The following is a 14,225-nucleotide window of genomic DNA, read 5'->3' on the forward strand; positions in this document are numbered from 1 at the left end:
TACAGGGGCGCATGGAGGGCCCCTCGGCTGTACAGGGGCCTATGGAGGGCCGCTCGGATGTGTAGGGGCCTATGGAGGGCCGCTCATGTGTCCAGGATTGAATGGCAGCCCCCTCATTTCTCGTCTTAAGTCAGAAATCCCGACAGGCCTCTACAGTACACGGCCCTCCCAGGCCACAGAGCAGTCTCCCCAGAGCATGAGCCCCATGCCCCCCACAGTCCGGACACATACATGTACATGATACAGGGTGTGCGCCCCCTCCTCACACACAACACCCGGCGACTCACCTCTCACTCTCCCCCTGTGTATGGAGACGGCCGTGACGGGCAGACGTCACCCACCAATCAGCAACTCCGCCACCGGCGCTATCAGCCAATGACTGCTCAGTTGGGCGGGGCTTAAACGCAGACCCCCCTCTCTTCTCCTCTTCTGCATGGAATCATGTGGGAATGTCAGGCCAATATGGCGCGGCCCCCGCTGCATGCCGGGAGATGTAGTCTCCCCCCACATGGCCCTGTGTCATTCCTCCACCTGGGTAATAATGGGGATGAGGTCAGAGCGCGGCGGTGGCAGAGCCCAGCCCCCAATCCGGCATGAGGGTCGTATCCAAAATACTACCAGTCAGGCCTGGGCCTTTCTACCCCCTCTAACTGCTGCCAGTGCGTCACCCATACACTGCAAAGTACTGTTATATATACAGAGGTAGCAGAGCTGAGAGAGATAACAGTGATAATTCTGAGCACAGATAATGTAGCTGTTACCTGCAGTCCTATGTCCTATGTAATACCACAGATAACACAGTGATAACTCTCTGAGTACAGATAATGTAGTAATGTTACCTACAGTCCTATGTAACACCACAGATAACACAGTAATAACTCTGATTACAGATAATGTAGTAGTGTTACCTGCAGTCCTATGTAACACCACAGATAACACAGTAATAACTCTGATTACAGATAATGTAGTAGATGTTACCTGCAGTCCTATGTAACACCACAGATAACACAGTGATAACTCTCTGATTACAGATAATGTAGTAGTGTTACCTGCAGTCCTATGTAACACCACAGATAACACAGTGATAACTCTCTGAGTACAGATAATGTAGTAGATATTACCTGCAGTCCTATGTAACACCACAGATAACACAGTGATAACTCTCTGAGTACAGATAATGTAGTAGATGTTACCTGCAGTCCTATGTAACACCACAGATAACACAGTGATAACTCTCTGAGTACAGATACTATAGTAGATGTTACTTGCAGTCCTATGTAACACCACAGATAACACAGTAATAACTCTGAGTACAGATAATGTAGTAGTGTTACCTGCAGTCCTATGTAACACCACAGATAACAGTGATAACTCTCTGAGTACAGATAATGTAGTAGGGTTACCTGCAGTCCTAGGTAACACCACAGATAACACAGTGATAACTCCGTGAGTACAGATAATGTAGTAGGTGTTACCTGCAGTCCTATGTAGCATCACAGATAACACAGTGATGTCTCTGAGTACAGATAATGTACTAGATGTTACTGCAGTCCTATGTAACACCACAGATAACACAGTGATAACTCTGAGAACAGATAATGTAGTAGTGTTACCTGCAGTCCTATGTAACACCACAGATAACACACAGTGATAACTCCGTGAGTACAGATAATGTAGTAGATATTACCTGCAGTCCTATGTAACACCACAGATAACACAGTGATAACTCTCTGAGTACAGATAATGTAGTAGATGTTACCTGCAGTCCTATGTAACACCACAGATAACACACAGTGATAACTCTCTGAGTACAGATAATGTACATGTTACCAGCAGTCCTATGTAACATCACAGATAACACAGTGATAACTCTCTGAGTACAGATAATGAAGTAGATGTTGCCTGCAGTCCTATGTAACACCACAGATAACACAGTGATAACTCTCTGATTACAGATAATGTAGTAGATGTTACCTGCAGTCCTATGTAACACCACAGATAACACACAGTGATAACTCCGTGAGTACAGATAATGAAGTAGGTGTTACCTGCAGTCCTATGTAGCACCACAGATAACACAGTGATGTCTCTGAGTACAGATAATGTAGTAGATATTACCTGCAGTCCTATGTAACACCACAGATAACATAGTGATAACTCTCTGATTACAGATAATGTAGTAGTGTTACCTGCAGTCCTATGTAACACCACAGATAACACAGTGATAACTCTCTGAGTACAGGTAATGTAGTAGATGTTACCTGCAGTCCTATGTAACACCACAGATAACACAGTGATAACTCTGAGTACAGATAATGTAGTAGATGTTACCTGCAGTCCTATGTAACACCACAGATAACACACAGTGATAACTCCGTGAGTACAGATAATGCAGTAGGTGTTACCTGCAGTCCTATGTAGCCCCACAGATAACACAGTGATAACTCTGAGTACAGATAATGTAGTAGATGTTACCTGCAGTCCTATGTAACACCACAGATAACACAGTGATAACTCTCTGAGTACAGATAATTTAGTAGTGTTACCTGCAGTCCTATGTAACACCACAGATAACACAGTGATAACTCTCTGAGTACAGATAATGTAGTAGATGTTACCTGCAGTCCTATGTAACACCACAGATAACACACAGTGATAACTCTCTGAGTACAGATAATGTAGTAGATTATACCTGCAGTCCTATGTAACACCACAGATAACACAGTGATAACTCTCTGAGTACAGATAATGTAGTAGATGTTACCTGCAGTCCTATGTAACACTGCAGATAACACACAGTGATAACTCTCTGAGTACAGATAATGTAGTAGAGGTCACCTGCAGTCCTATGTAACACCACAGATAACACAGTGATAACTCTGAGTTCAGATAATGTAGTAGATGTCACCTGCAGTCCTATGTAACACCACAGATAACACAGTGATAACTCTCTGAGTAAAGATAATGTAGTAGATGTTACCTGCAGTCCTATGTAACACCACAGATAACACAGTGATAACTCTCTGATTACAGATAATATAGTAGATGTTACCTGCAGTCCTATGTAACACTACAGATAACACAGTGATAACTCTATGATTACAGATAATATAGTAGATGTTATCTGCAGTCCTATGTAACACCACATATAACACAGTGATAACTCTCTGATTACAGATAATGTAGTAGATGTTACCTGCAGTCCTATGTAACACTACAGATAACACAGTGATAACTCTCTGATTACAGATAATATAGTAGATGTTATCTGCAGTCCTATGTAACACCACAGATAAGACCGTGATAACTCTCTAAATACAGATAATGTAGTAGATGTTATCTTCAGTCCTATGTAACACCACAGATAACAGTAATAACTCTCTAAATACAGATAATGTAGTAGCGTTACCTGCAGTCCTATGTAACACAACAGATAACCCGCAGCGATAATTCTGAGTACAGATAATGGAGTGGATGTTACCTGCAGTCCTATGTAACACCACAGATAACACAGTGATAACTCTCTGATTACAGATAATGTAGTGGATGTTATCTGCAGTCCTATGTAACACCACAGATAACACAGTGATAACTCTGAGTACAGATAATGTAGTAGTGTTACCTGCAGTCCTATGTAACACCACAGATAACACAGTAATAACTCTGATTACAGATAATGTAGTAGATGTTACCTGCAGACCTATGTAACACCACAGATAACACAGTGATAACTCTCTGAGTACAGATAATGTAGTAGATGTTACCTGCAGTCCTATGTAACACCACAGATAACACAGTGATAACTCTCTGATTACAGATAATGTAGTAGTGTTACCTGCAGTCCTATGTAACACCACAGATAACACAGTGATAACTCTCTGAGTACAGATAATGTAGTAGATATTACCTGCAGTCCTATGTAACACCACAGATAACACAGTGATAACTCTCTGAGTACAGATAATGTAGTAGATGTTACCTGCAGTCCTATGTAACACCACAGATAACACAGTGATAACTCTCTGAGTACAGATACTATAGTAGATGTTACTTGCAGTCCTATGTAACACCACAGATAACACAGTGATAACTCTCTGAGTACAGATAATGTAGTAGTGTTACCTGCAGTCCTATGTAACACCACAGATAACAGTGCTAACTCTCTGAGTACAGATAATGTAGTAGGGTTACCTGCAGTCCTAGGTAACACCACAGATAACACAGTGATAACTCCGTGAGTACAGATAATGTAGTAGGTGTTACCTGCAGTCCTATGTAGCATCACAGATAACACAGTGATGTCTCTGAGTACAGATAATGTAGTAGATATTACCTGCAGTCCTATGTAACACCACAGATAACATAGTGATAACTCTCTGATTACAGATAATGTAGTAGTGTTACCTGCAGTCCTATGTAACACCACAGATAACACAGTGATAACTCTCTGAGTACAGATAATGTAGTAGATGTTACCTGCAGTCCTATGTAACACCACAGATAACACAGTGATAACTCTCTGAGTACAGATAATGTAGTAGATGTTACCTGCAGTCCTATGTAACACCACAGATAACACAGTGATAACTCTCTGAGTACAGATAATGTAGTAGTGTTACCTGCAGTCCTATGTAACACCACAGATAACACAGTGATAACTCTCTGAGTACAGATAATGTAGTAGATGTTACCTGCAGTCCTATGTAACACCACAGATAACACACAGTGATAACTCTCTGAGTACAGATAATGTAGTAGATTATACCTGCAGTCCTATGTAACACCACAGATAACACAGTGATAACTCTGAGTACAGATAATGTAGTAGATGTTACCTGCAGTCCTATGTAACACCACAGATAACACAGTGCTAACTCTCTGATTACAGATAATGTAGTAGTGTTACCTGCAGTCCTATGTAACACTGCAGATAACACACAGTGATAACTCTCTGAGTACAGATAATGTAGTAGAGGTCACCTGCAGTCCTATGTAACACCACAGATAACACAGTGATAACTCTCTGAGTAAAGATAATGTAGTAGATGTTACCTGCAGTCCTATGTAACACTACAGATAACACAGTGATAACTCTCTGATTACAGATAATATAGTAGATGTTACCTGCAGTCCTATGTAACACTACAGATAGCACAGTGATAACTCTCTGATTACAGATAATATAGTAGATGTTATCTGCAGTCCTATGTAACACCACAGATAACACAGTGATAACTCTCTGATTACAGATAATGTAGTAGATGTTACCTGCAGTCCTATGTAACACTACAGATAACACAGTGATAACTCTCTGATTACAGATAATATAGTAGATGTTATCTGCAGTCCTATGTAACACCACAGATAAGACCGTGATAACTCTCTAAATACAGATAATGTAGTAGATGTTATCTGCAGTCCTATGTAACACCACAGATAACAGTAATAACTCTCTAAATACAGATAATGTAGTAGCGTTACCTGCAGTCCTATGTAACACAACAGATAACCCGCAGCGATAATTCTGAGTACAGATAATGTAGTGGATGTTACCTGCAGTCCTATGTAACACCACAGATAACACAGTGATAACTCTCTGATTACAGATAATGTAGTGGATGTTATCTGCAGTCCTATGTAACACCACAGATAACACAGTGATAACTCTCTGAGTACAGATAATGTAGTAGTGTTACCTGCAGTCCTATGTAACACCACAGATAACACAGTGATAACTCTGAGTACAGATAATGTAGTATATGTTACCTGCAGTCCTATGTAACATCACAGATAACACCGTGATAACTCTCTGAGTACAGATAATGTAGTAGATGTTGCCTGCAGTCCTATGTAACACCACAGATAACACAGTGATAACTCTCTCAGTACAGATAATGTAGATGTTACCTGCAGTCCTATGTAACATCACAGATAACACCGTGATAACTCTCTGAGTACAGATAATGTAGTAGATGTTACCTGCAGTCCTATGTAACACCACAGATAACACAGTGATAAATCTCTGAATACAGGTAATGTAGTAGTGTTACGTGCAGTCCTATGTAACACCACAGATAACATAGTGATAACTCTCTGAGTACAGATAATGTAGTAGATGTTACCTGCAGTCCTATGTAACACCATAGATAACACAGTGATAACTCTCTGAGTACAGATAATGTAGTAGATGTTACCTGCAGTCCTATGTAACACCACAGATAACACAGTGATAACTCTCTGAGTACAGATAATGTAGTAGATGTTGCCTGCAGTCCAATGTAACACCACAGATAACACAGTGATAACTCTCTGATTACAGATTATGTAGTAGATGTTACCTGCAGTCCTATGTAACACCACAGATAACACACAGTGATAACTCTGTGAGTACAGATAATGCAGTAGGTGTTACCTGCAGTCCTATGTAGCACCACAGATAACACAGTGATGTCTCTGAGTACAGATAATGTAGTAGATGTTACTGCAGTCCTATGTAACACCACAGATAACACACAGTGATAACTCTCTGAGCACAGATAATGTAGTATATGTTACTGCAGTCCTATGTAACACCACAGATAACACACAGTGATAACTCTCTGAGCACAGATTCTGTAGTAGATGTTACCTGCAGTCCTATGTAACACCACAGATAACACAGTGATAACTCTCTGAGTATAGATAATGTAGTAGTGTTACCTGCAGTCCTATGTAATACCACAGATAACACAGTGATAACTCTCTGAGTACAGATAATGTAGTAGTGTTACCTGCAGTCCTATGTAACACCACAGATAACACAGTGATAACTCTCTGAGTACAGATAATGTAGTAGATGTTACCTGCAGTCCTATGTAACACCACAGATAACACAGTGATAACTCTCTGATTACAGATAATGTAGTAGATGTTACCTGCAGTCCTATGTAACACCACAGATAACACACAGTGATAACTCTGTGAGTACAGATAATGCAGTAGGTATTACCTGCAGTCCTATGTAGCACCACAGATAACACAGTGATGTCTCTGAGTACAGATAATGTAGTAGATGTTACTGCAGTCCTATGTAACACCACAGATAACACACAGTGATAACTCTCTGAGCACAGATTCTGTAGTAGATGTTACCTGCAGTCCTATGTAACACCACAGATAACACAGTGATAACTCTCTGAGTACAGATAATGTAGTAGTGTTACCTGCAGTCCTATGTAACACCACAGATAACACAGTGATAACTCTCTGAGTACAGATAATGTAGTAGATGTTACCTGCAGTCCTATGTAACACTACAGATAACACAGTGATAACTCTCTGATTACAGATAATGTGGTAGATGTTACCTGCAGTCCTATGTAACACCACAGATAACACAGTGATAACTCTCTGAGTACAGATAATGTAGTAGATGTTACCTGCAGTCCTATGTAACACCACAGATAACACAGTGATAACTCTCTGATTACAGATAACGTAGTAGATGTTACCTGCAGTCCTATGTAACACCATTTATTACACAGTGATAACTCTCTGAGTACAGATAATGTAGTAGATGTCACCTGCAGTCCTATGTAACACCACAGATAACACACAGTGATAACTCTCTGAGTACAGATAATGTAGTAGTGTTACCTGCAGTCCTATGTAACACCACAGATAACACAGTGATAACTCTCTGATTACAGATAATGTAGTAGATGTTACCTGCAGTCCTATGTAACACTAAAGATAACACAGTGATAACTCTCTGATTACAGATAATTTAGTAGATGTTACCTGCAGTCCTATGTAACACCACAGATAACACAGTGATAGCTCTGAGTACAGATAATGTAGTAGATGTTACCTGCAGTCCTAAGTATCACCACAGATATCAGTGATAACTCTCGGAGTACAGATAATGTAGTAGATGTTACTTGCAGTCCTATGTAACACCACAGATAACAGTGATAACTCTCTGAGTACAGATAATGTAGTAGATGTTACCTGCAGTCCTATGTAACACCACAGATAACACAGTGATAACTCTCTGAGCACAGATAATGTAGCTGTTACCTGCAGTCCTATGTAACACCACAGATAACAGTGATAGCTCTCTGAGTACAGATAATGTAGTAGATGTTGCTTGCAGTCCTATGTAACACCACAGATAATACAGTGATAACGTTCTGAGTATAGATAATGTAGTTGTAAAGGATCTGCCAGACACAGCTTCTGTGTCGACGCCCGTGGTTAATCAGTCTGCATCTGCTCCTAGGTCTAATAGAGTGACTCAATCTGCTACCACTCAGGCTGGTAGGCTGAGGAGTAGGAGAACCTATCACAGCCTGGCCAGACGGTTCTAGCTCCCGCCCTCGGTCTATTTACACCTTCATTTGCTTCTTGTCTTTGCCTGTGATTCTCTCTTGTTTCCTGGCTCTGCTGTTCCTGCTAGTACTATTGTCCTCTGCTTCATATTGACCCTGGCTTTACTAACTACGCTCCTGATCTGCGTTTGGCACCTCGTGCACTCCTGGTTTGACTCGGCTTGCTCACGGTGTTGCCGTGGGCAACTGCCCCATTTCCCTTAGCTTCTGTGTACCCTTGTCTGTGTAAAGGATCTGCCGGGCACAGCTTCTGTATCCACGCCCATAGGTAATCAGTCTGCACCTGCTTCTATGTCTGTGAGACTGACTCCATCTTCCACCACCCAGGATGGCAGGCTTAGGAGTGGGAGAGCCTATCACAGCCTGGCCAGACAGAGCTAGCTCCCGCCCTCTGTCTATTTATACCTGCCTTTCCTGTTCCTCCTTTGCTTGTGATTCTTCTCTGTTGGTTTCCTGGCTCTGCTGCAGCTTCTTGAACTACTGATCCTCTGCTTGTGATTGACCTTGGCTTTTCTGACCACTCTTCTGCTCTGCGTTTTTGTACCTCGCTCATCTCCTGGTTTGACTCGGCTCGTTCACCTCGCTTGTTGCTCACGGTGTTCCCGTGGGCAATTTCCCCATTTCCCTGGCTTCTTTGTACCCTTGTCTGTTTGTCTGTCCTGCACCTATTGAGTGTAGGGATCGTCGCCCAGTTGTACCCTGTCGCCTAGGGCGGGTCGTTGCAAGTAGGCAGGGACTGAGTGGCGGGTAGATTAGGGCTCACTTGTCTGTTTCCCTACCCTGACATTACATAATCACAAGCCCATATACCTAGTCTACCCTGGTCCCTGACACTACTATGGACCCCCTTGAGACCCTGGCTCAGCAAATGCAGGGCCTCTCCCTACAGGTCCAGGCCCTGGCTCAGAGGGACAACCAGCCTGATGCTGCCCTGGTAGTGCCCCTCACCTCACCTCTTGAACCCCACCTCAAGTTGCCTGACCGGTTCTCAGGGGTCCGGAAGACTTTTTTCTCCTTTCGGGAGAGTTGTAGGCTCTATTTTTGCTTAAAGCCCCACTCCTCAGGTTCTGAGAGCCAGCGGGTGGGTATAATTATGTCCCGGCTCCAGGACGGGCCCCAAGAATGGGCCTTCTCCTTGGCTCCTGACGCCCCTGAACTTTCCTCCGTTGATCTTTTCTTTTCTGCTCTCGGGCTCATTTATGACGAGACTGACAAGACTGCCTTTGCCGAGAGTCAGCTGGTGACCTTACGTCAGGGTAAGAGACCTGTTGAGGAGTATTGCTCTGACTTTAGGAAGTGGTGCGTAGCTTCTCGGTGGAATGACCCTGCCTTAAGGTGCCAGTTTAGATTGGGTCTGTCGAACGCCCTGAAAGACCTGCTAGTTAGCTATCCCTCTTCTGACTCCCTAGACCAGGTTATGGCTTTAGCGGTACGACTTGACCGCCGTCTCAGGGAACGACGACTTGAACGTGTTTGTGTTTTCCCCTCTGACTCCCCCATGATGCCTCCCGAGGTTCCGTTGCTTCGTTCTTCCACGGAAGACTCGGAGGTACCTATGCAACTCGGGGCCTCCGTGTCCCCCCAACAACGTAGAGAGTTCCGCAGGAAGAATGGTCCCTGCTTCTACTGTGGGGATGACAAGCATCAAGTGAACAACTGTCCTAGGCGTAAGAATAAGCAGCCGGAAGAACTTCCGCGCCTAAGTGATCATCGGGGAGGTCACTTGGGCGCACAGGTATTTCCCGTAAATATGAAACGTAATAAGATCTTGCTTCCCTTTCATGGCGCTTTTGGTGGTAGGTCTGCTACCGGCAGTGCCTTCGTGGATTCAGGGTCTTCTGCTAATATCATGTCTGTGGAATTTGCTATGTCTCTAGCTATGCCATTGATTGATTTGCCTAAACCAGTCCCGGTAGTGGGTATCGACTCCACTCCTCTTGCTAATGGTTATTTTACACAGCATACCCCTGTTTTTGAACTCCTTGTTGGCTCCATGCATTTGGAGCAGTGCTCTGTACTGTTGATGCAGGGATTATCGTCCGATTTGGTTTTAGGCCTTCCCTGGTTGCAGATGCATAATCCCACGATTGATTGGAATACTGGGGATCTTACCAAATGGGGTAATGAATGCTTGACGTCATGTTTTCCTGTTACTTCTATTTCTCTCCCTGAGGAGGTGAACACGCTACCTGAGTTTGTTCAGGACTTCGCTGATGTTTTCTCTAAAGAGGCCTCCGAAGTGTTACCACCTCATAGAGAATATGATTGCGCAATTGATTTGGTACCAGGAGCTAAGCTCCCTAAGGGTAGGATATTTAATCTCTCTTGTCCTGAACGTGAAGCCATGAGGGAGTATATCCAGGGATGCCTGGCCAAGGGTTACATTCGCCCCTCTACTTCTCGGGTAGGTGCTGGCTTCTTCTTCGTAGGGAAGAAGGATGGTGGTCTTAGGCCATGCATTGACTACCGAAACTTGAATAAGGTCACTGTAAGGAACCAGTATCCCCTTCCTTTGATTCCTGATCTCTTCAATCAGGTTCAGGGGGCCCAATGGTTCTCTAAGTTTGATCTACGGGGGGCTTATAACCTTATCCGCATCAAAGAGGGGGATGAGTGGAAAACTGCGTTTAACACGCCCGAAGGTCATTTAGAATACCTCGTCATGCCCTTTGGGTTGTGTAATGCTCCGGCGGTCTTCCAGAATTTCATAAATGAGGTTTTAAGAGACTACCTGGGGGTATTTCTTGTAGTGTACCTTGATGACATACTGGTGTTTTCCAAGGACTGGTCCTCCCACATTGAGCATGTCAGGAAGGTGCTCCAGGCCCTTCGGGAAAACAAACTGTTTGCTAAGACCGAAAAATGTGTGTTTGGGATGCAGGAGATACCGTTTTTGGGTCAAACCCTCACTCCTCATGAATTCCGCATGGACCCCGCCAAGGTCCAGGCTGTGGCTGAATGGGTCCAACCTGCCTCCCTGAAGGCGTTACAGTGTTTCTTGGGGTTCGCTAATTATTACAGGAGATTTATTGCTAACTTCTAAGCCTCTTACGGACCTCACTCGCAAGGGTGCTGATCTCCTCCTTTGGCCTCCTGAGGCTGTCCAGGCTTTTGAGGTCCTTAAGAAGTGCTTTATCTCGGCCCCAGTGCTGGTTCAGCCCAACCAAATGGAGCCATTTATCGTGGAGGTTGACGCATCCGAGGTGGGAGTGGGGGCTGTCTTGTCCCAGGGTACCAGGTCCCTCACCCATCTCCGCCCCTGTGCCTACTTCTCCAGGAAGTTTTCGCCCACTGAGAGTAACTATGATATTGGCAACCGCGAACTCTTAGCCATTAAATGGGCATTTGAAGAGCGGCGCCACTTCCTGGAGGGGGCTAGGCACCAGGTTACGGTCCTTACCGACCACAAGAATCTGGTTTTCCTAGAATCTGCCCGGAGGCTAAACCCGAGACAAGCTCGATGGGCGTTATTTTTTTACCAGATTTAACTTTTTGGTCACCTATAGGGCTGGGTCTAAAAATATTAAGGCTGATGCACTGTCGCGTAGCTTCATGGCCAGCCCTCCTTCGGAGGAAGATCCTGCTTGTATTTTGCCTCCAGGTATAATCATTTCCTCTATTGATTCTGATTTAGTCTCTGAAATTGCGGCTGATCAAGGTTCAGCTCCCGGGAATCTTCCTGAGAACAAGCTGTTTGTTCCCCTGCAATTCCGGCTAAGGGTACTTAGGGAAAATCATGACTCCGCACTATCTGGTCATCCAGGCATCCTGGGTACCAAGCACCTCATTGCCAGAAACTATTGGTGGCCTGGGTTGCTCAAAGACGTTAAGGCCTACGTCGCCGCTTGTGAAGTTTGTGCTAGGTCCAAGACTCCCATGTCCCGACCAGCGGGCTTACTACGTTCTTTGCCCATTCCCCAGAGACCTTGGACCCATATCTCCATGGATTTCATCACCGATTTGCCTCCATCTCAAGGCAAGTCGGTGGTGTGGGTTGTAGTAGACCGCTTCAGTAAGATGTGCCACTTTGTGCCCCTCAAGAAACTACCCAATGCTAAGACGTTAGCTACCTTGTTTGTCAAACACATCCTGCGTCTCCATGGGGTCCCTGTCAATATTGTTTCTGACAGAGGGGTACAATTTGTTTCTTTGTTTTGGAGAGCCTTCTGTAAAAAGTTGGAGATTGATCTGTCCTTCTCCTCTGCCTTCCATCCTGAAACTAATGGCCAAACCGAGAGGACTAATCAGTCTCTAGAACAATATTTAAGGTGTTTTATCTCTGACTGTCAATATGATTGGGTCTCATTCATTCCCCTCGCCGAATTTTCCCTTAATAACCGAGTCAGTAACTCGTCAGGGGTCTCCCCCTTTTTCTGTAATTTTGGGTTTAATCCACGGTTCTCCTCCGTTTCACCTGGTAGTTCAAACAATCCCGAGGTAGATGTCGTTCATCGGGGACTGTGCACAGTCTGGGCTCAGGTTCAGAGGAACCTAGAGGAGTCCCAGAGCATACAAAAGACTCAGGCAGATAGAAGACGTTCTGCTAACCCCTTGTTTGTGGTCGGGGATCTGGTGTGGCTATCGTCAAAAAATTTGCGCCTTAAAGTCCCGTCCAAGAAGTTTGCTCCCCGGTTTATAGGGCCGTACAAGGTCATTGAAGTCCTTAACCCTGTCTCCTTCCGACTGGAGTTGCCCCCGTCTTTTCGAGTACACAACGTGTTTCCTCCTTAAACACTGCTCCCCGTCCTTGGCTCCCTCGAGGAAACCTCCGGTCCCTGTTCTCACCCCTGAGGGGGTAGAATTCGAGGTGGCCAAGATTGTGGTCCACCTAGAAAGGGTCCGGTGGCCCCTCATAAAATGGGGGGTACGGTAAAGGATCTGCCAGACACAACTTCTGTGTCGACGCCCATAGGTAATCAGTCTGCACCTGCTTCTATGTCTGTGAGACTGACTCCATCTTCCACCACTCAGGATGGCAGGCTTAGGAGTGGGAGAGCCTATCACAGCCTGGCCAAACGGAGCTAGCTCCCGCCCTCTGTCTATTTATACCTGCCTTTCCTGTTCCTCCTTTGCTTGTGATTCTTCTCTCTTGGTTTCCTGGCCCTGCTGCAGCTTCTTGAACTACTGATCCTCTGCTTGTGATTGACCTTGGCTTTTCTGACCACTCTTCTGCTCTGCGTTTTTGTACCTCGCTCATCTCCTGGTTTGACTCGGCTCGTTCACCTCGCTTGTTGCTCACAGTGTTCCCGTGGGCAACTTCCCCATTTCCCAGGCTTCTTTGTACCCTTGTCTGTTTGTCTGTCGTGCACCTATTGAGTGTAGGGACCGTCGCCCAGTTGTACGCTGTCGCCTAGCACGGGCCGTTGCAAGTAGGCAGGGACTGAGTGGCGGGTAGATTAGGGCTCACCTGTCTGTCTCCCTACCCCATCATTACAGTAGTAGTGTTACCTTCAGTCCTATGTAAAACCACAGATAACAGTGATAACTCTCTGAGTACAGATAATGTAGCAGTGTTACCTGCAGTCCTATGTAACACCACAGATAACACAGTGATAACTATCTGATTACAGATAATGTAGTAGATGTTACCTACAGTCCTATGCAACACCATTTATAACACAGTGATAAATCTCTGAGTACAGATAATGTACCAGTGTTACCTGCAGTCCTATGTAACACCACAGATAACATAGTGATAACTCTCTGACTATAGATAATGTAGTATATATTACCTGCAGTCCTATGTAACACCACAGATAACAGTGATAACTCTCCGAGTATAGATAATGTAGTAGATGTTACCTGCAGTCCTATGTAACACCACAGATAACACAGTGATAACTCTGAGTACAGATA

The 14,225-nt window shown here is 44.4% G+C and overlaps 1 protein-coding gene across 1 annotated transcript in view; it reads right to left on the minus strand.

Moving 5' to 3' along the window:
- Nucleotides 1-373, minus strand: part of ERI3 (ERI1 exoribonuclease family member 3) — a 220,788-nt gene extending 220,415 nt beyond the window's left edge. The window contains exon 1 of the mRNA XM_075832560.1: nucleotides 288-373. The gene's annotated coding sequence lies outside the window, so the exon portion shown is untranslated. The remainder of the gene's footprint in view (nucleotides 1-287) is intronic.
- Nucleotides 374-14,225: the final 13,852 nt, after the last annotated feature.

This window comes from Rhinoderma darwinii, chromosome 7 (assembly GCF_050947455.1).
Source record: "Rhinoderma darwinii isolate aRhiDar2 chromosome 7, aRhiDar2.hap1, whole genome shotgun sequence".
NCBI classification, from domain to species: Eukaryota; Metazoa; Chordata; class Amphibia; order Anura; family Rhinodermatidae; genus Rhinoderma; species Rhinoderma darwinii.